General features: G+C 43.4%; 1 pseudogene; it reads left to right on the plus strand.

Moving 5' to 3' along the window:
- Positions 1-272: 272 nt before the first annotated feature.
- On the plus strand, positions 273-3,329 carry LOC119334725 (annotated as a pseudogene).
- Positions 3,330-5,931: the final 2,602 nt, after the last annotated feature.

Raw genomic sequence — 5,931 nt, forward strand, 5'->3', positions numbered from 1 at the left:
ATCGACCAGAAGGCGAAGCTTCGCTCCACGTCCTCATGAAACCTCACTGACTGAAGGTGAGGATGCGCATGATCAGATTAATTTTAATCTAGATATCCATTGGCATAAGGGACCAATTGTCGGAGATCTCTGACTCTGTGAGAGAAAGACTAGAACTCATCGACATATCAAGGAGGCTGACATCAAGATCTGCTACTTGGTGCAAGAAGACGAGCAGGGCCAATCCACCTTTAATCCCAAGCCAGCGCCACGCCACCAACTTGCTGCCGGGGAGAAGACGAGGCCGCCATTGGTCTTCCGGCGCTGAACAGACGGAGCAACCGAGTACGACGCACTAGATCAGGCCCAGCGCCTCCGCCTCCCAGCGCCGCTACCCCCGCGCTTGACGCGAACAGCAGTGTCTGGACCGCGACTTGCAGGCCCAGATAGGACCTAGGAAGGGTCCGCGCCGTCGACGCCCGCACGCCACGGATCAGCACGCCACAGAGCCACCTAGTCGCTCCGCCAAAGGCCAGCGCCGCCACCTCGTCTTCTCGCCCGCAGACCTCCCCCCGCGCACACCCTACGCTGTGTTCCTCCGCCCCGAGACATAGCAGATGTGCGCCTCCTCTGCCCTAGCCCTGCAAGCTGCAATATCACGCATGGTTCTCTCCTAAGCCAATCCTGCGGATCCATCCCTCCGGCTGCAGCCGCCGCCATCCCCTTCGGCAACCGCCTACCCCTCCCATCCAACGCCGCCGGCCACCACGACTCTCCTCCGCTGCCATCCCCTGCGACAGCCCCTGCGACAGCCCCACACCGCACCCCTGCCGTTCTCCGCCGTCCACCACCGCTGTCCTTGGTTGGCACCACCTCCATTGCCTGGGCTATTATGCTTGGCTGAGTTTTGGGTGAAATAATCTCGCGGGAGCCGGGAGCGGGAGCGGGAGAAGAGTCCTTTTCCTTGTGCAATTTGAATAGAAAGGATATCGATTTTGGTTTGTGCGGCAACCGTAGTCAAAAGGAGTAAACTTTATTCGGAGTTTGGCTATTGAGAAGTTGTAATCCGGATCCTCCTCCCTTTTGGAGGAGAGCCTGTCGGCGATTAGTCGGCCGGCCTCAATAAATAGAGAACTTGGAGGAGTAGGAGGGGCGATTGTCGATCCAATAAGTTGACATCCCCGATTTTGTTTTCGCCAGCGATTAGTCTGCTTTGTTAAGCCGGCCTAAATAAACAGAGGAGCAGGAGGAGGGGCACTCGGATAAGGGCAGATCAGGCGTCCGCCGTTGCCACAGATCCAATAAGATCGATCTGATCAGCTCAGGCGTCATAACATCAAGTCATCAACAAGACCACTTGTTTATCCGATTAGCCATGACAAAGCTAAAAATGCATCGCAGACGTAATGTAAGTGTTGTTTCTGTTGTGCCTGATTGATGTTTGTCCTTCACGTTAGGTTCATCCCCAAAACTCTGATTATTTCTTGTTTTCCAGCTAAATGCAATGCAAAAACCAACTCGCACAGAAGACGCTGCTGGCAATGCAAACGAAGACAGGCTTAGCAAGCTGCCGCATGACCTTCTGCTCAACATCCTAGAGAGGGTGGACACGCTCGATGCAATAAGGACCTGCGTCCTCTCCAAGCAAATGCTTAAGCTCCCCGGCATGCTCTCGCAGTTCTTCCTAAGTTGTAGTTCCATTCCAGGTTTTTATGATAAATCTCGTGTTATCAGCCTCAGTGACGTGCATCGAACCAACGGTGTTGTGGCTCATGTTACGGATAACATCTTGAGCACAAGGAGCGAGGAGATCACTATCAGCAAAGTCAAAATCAGATTCGTCTTGGTGCCACATGACTCTCTCACCATTGGCAAATCTGTCGCCTGTGCCATGGCAACCCAGAAGGTTGGAGCAGCTGAATTTGAGGTCATAACGGAGAAGCCTTATGAGTGGTGCTCTCCTGCCGACTTCCTCCACGGTGCGAAGCAGTTCAATGATTTTGTTGGTGCTTGTCCTGATGCATTTGCTGGCCTCAGGCGCCTGTGGCTGTGCAATATGAGGTTTGGTGAACTGGACATCCCTAACATCCTCAGCACTTGCAAGCTCTTGGAGTCATTGCGTTTAACCGAATGTGATGCAAGGATCCATCCTGTGCTGCAAGTAGAGCATGCTGAACTTGTTGAGCTTGAGATCGACTATGGGGAATTTGAGAGAGTTGAGCTGATATATCTACCAAAACTCCGACGGGTGAGATATAAGAGTTGGTTCTCTTATAAAGATCCCGTGTATTTTGGTTTTGTACCACAACTTTCAAAGCCGAGCCTCAGTAAAACTGGCACCCGTTGGGATAAGACTCTTGAGTTAAGTCAGCTTCTTGCTAATGTTCCTTCCTTAAGCGATCTGCATCTGAATTTCGAAAGTGAAAAACTCACTAGTCATTTGAATCATATCTGTCCATTCTCACTCTATATATGATGGTTATATGTAATGACAGTAGTAACTTAAGTTGGTCTTCTCTGCCAGTTGAGAATGTGATTTACTTGAAACTTACGCTAAGTTTGTAATTTGTTTTTCTGTCCCAGATTTGGGTCCTGCCAGAATGCCCGAAACCGCTCAAGCATGTGTTCACCAAATTACAGCACGTGAATCTGGACCATCTCCCTGAAGGACGTGATTTAGATTGGACAATGTTTATTCTTGAAGCTGCACCCTTTCTAAAAGAGCTGTGCATCACAGTATGGGATCATTGGTGCATAATGATGACAGACGAAAAGTTTCGAAAGGAAAATGGTTACTGTGAAAAGGAGGAGGTGAAGTGGAAGCCATATGCCCCTGATTTCAAGCACAAGAATCTAGTTAAGCTCACCATCTATGGCTTCCAACCCGACGACAACTTTGTGCGGTACATTAGGTTCGTCATGAAACATGCGGTCAATATAACAGAGATATCTCTGCATGACAGGAAGGTATGTGGGAGCTGTGGTACCTTGGGTCTTGAGGTTTGTCCGTCAAGATATCCACGGACCGCCAAGAAGAGGAGGCAGACAATTGCGATGGTTGGTTTGACTTCACAGCAAAAAATCTACTTTCGGTCCTAATTGAAAAATGATTTGCATGATATTCTTAAGATATGTATTTTGTAAATCATCTGCCATGTCATCCTTTAGTTGGAAGGAGTTCCTGAAATCCATAATTTTGTAGTTACTGAGTCTGTACTCTTGCTTTCCCTTAAAATGAAGCTTTGTACCGTTGCCCAATTGAGGAAATATTTTAAGTTGCGACAGTATATCTGCGGTGCCTCTTTTGTTATGTAAAAATAAAATGCTTGATGCATTGGAAATTTATGTTATTCATCCTGATGCAATCTACTACATTAAAAATATGATGCTATATAGATACCATGATTAGATACTTTTAAGTGGGTTTTAGTTCAAGTACTTAATCTCTCTCTGTACGTAAAGAGATGGAACGTGCTGGAGTAGTAGCGTATGGAGGCAGGAGAACATCCATGCTGCGTTGCTGAAGCCTCCCAGGTCCCAGCAAGGGAGGCGTTGGTTTTAGCTGAACAGCTGGGTGTCGCCAAGCTTCAGGTTGGTGCAAGAGATGGAATGTGCAGAGGCCGTGAAGAAGCTAGTGCAGGACATAAAGCTGCGTAGTTGTCGCTTTAGCAAAGGTTGGCTGTGATGAGTACTCTGATCTTTAGCAAAGCATGGGATTAATGTACCTCTGTGATGAGTATTCTGCACCTTTAACCTTCTTATGATAACACAACACTAACCTGCTTCATTTCACGCACTTAAGCTTCTTTTTTGTCCGGACCCAAGATCTAAGACATACCGAGATTTGCGTCCGCACAACAGCCATACAGACTGGTCCATGGGTGCCATATAATCTCGGAGAGCCCGAAACAATGGTCCAACGGTCCTACACCGGAACAGATCAACCAATGTAGGGGAACCCATTGCTCCCACACAGGTAGTACTATTTAGGCCTGGGAATGAATGCCCATCACATAGCCAAGCCGCTTCACTTTGTATTTGATCGATTGCTAGCAATTGCATATCAAGGATTTTGACCCAAGATCTAGGTCATATAACTCGAGCGGGCACCATCGGACAAAAGTCTAACTCAATGCAACTGGACAGAAGCGCCAACGTCTGGGATAGCGTGATAAGCTCCCTAGCTCCCAGTGCATGAGTCTGCGAGTTTGAATTTCTTTTCATAAATTTCATAAATGTTTGCAGGTTTATAAATTGATCATGAATTTGAAAATTGTTCGCATATTTAACAAAAATCTTGATTTCCAAAAGGCTTTAAGAATTTAAAAACAGTTCGCCATTTTCATAAAATTTAATGAATTTTACATTTTTCCCATTTTCAGAAAAACTCGTGATTATTTAAGCTCGGATATGAAAAGAAACAGAAAAAGGGACAGAAGAAAGTAGAAACAGACTAACGGGCCAGCCTATAACAGTGGACGGGGGTGCATGTTTTGGTCGCTGTCCCCACGCGAATGCTATTTCTCGCATACGCGAGCGCTACGGGAACTCTCGCGAGAAGATAGTTTTCACCGGTGCTAGCCACCAGGCTAGGGTCTGGAATCTCATCACATGACAGGGCGGGATGTAGTTGAGCATAGTTAGCCCAAGTTTCATTGTTTTTTTTCTGTTTTTTATTTTCCTTTGATAGGGTTTTCTTTGTTGTTTATTTGTTTATTTGTTTTTCTTTTTTCTTCTCCATTTTTTGTTTGATTTTCTTTTTTCCTCTCCATTTTTTTCTTATGTTACTTTTCATTTTCACTCTACACTTTCGTATATGTCAAAAAAAATATTTAATAAGTGATTAACATTTTTTGTATACACGTTCTACATTGTCTGAACACTTATTAATAATTTTCAAATACATGTTCACCATTTTAATAATTATTTCAACATTTTTAAAGTACTTGTTCAACACTTTTTAAATAGTTATCCAACATTTTTTCAAATACTTGTCAACATTTTTTATACTTATTCAACATTTTTTTCAAATACTTGTTCAACATTTTTCAAATAATCGTTCAACCATTTTTTGATACTTATTCAACATTTTCCTAATACTTACTCAACATTTTGAAATACTTGTTCAACATTTTTCAAATACTCGTTCAATATTTTTTTAATAATTATTCAATATTTATGAAATACTCATTCTACATTTTTAATACTTATTAAACATTTTTAAAATAATTATTAAACATTTTTAAATACTTGTTCAACATTTTTTGAATACTCGTTCACATTTTTAATACTTACTCAACATTTTTCCAAATACTTGTTCAACACATTTTAAAATGTGTTTTCAAGATTATTTTTATTAATATATATGTAGATTGTTTTAATGTACTAGTAATAATGTACGTGCAATACACGTCTATACGCCCTCCGACCGGAAATACTTGTCCGGAAATACTAAAATACATCTAGCTAGATACATCCATTTCTCAGACAAGTATTTCCGAACGGAGAGAGTATTAGGTAGGATATTAGTTGCACGTTATATTAGGTAGGATATATCTGTTACACGTTGGTATTTGGTAAGATATCAATTACTTTTTCGCGGGAATGATAGGATATTAAATACATGGCAGATTTCAAGGGATATGGTTGAGTCAAAACGTGTTTATAATCAATGGCAGTGGTGGGTAATTAGAGCGTTAAACGTGTTTGATGCTCAACATTGGATTGATTTGAACCGCTAGATAACATGATTTGATGGTTGACATGGTTTGGATCTGCCCATTTAGGTCTTTTTATATTGGTATAGATGATGAATAGTACAAAAAGAAAGCAGAAAACAAGAACAAAAAACAGAAAAAGAAACAAAAAGAACAGGCTGTAGCCTCCCGCACGGTTGGGCCAGCCCATCTGGGGCTTCCCCCAACGCGAGGGTTCGCCCTCGTCTCGCGTAAT

Source organism: Triticum dicoccoides, chromosome 7A, assembly GCF_002162155.2.
Source record: "Triticum dicoccoides isolate Atlit2015 ecotype Zavitan chromosome 7A, WEW_v2.0, whole genome shotgun sequence".
NCBI classification, from domain to species: Eukaryota; Viridiplantae; Streptophyta; class Magnoliopsida; order Poales; family Poaceae; genus Triticum; species Triticum dicoccoides.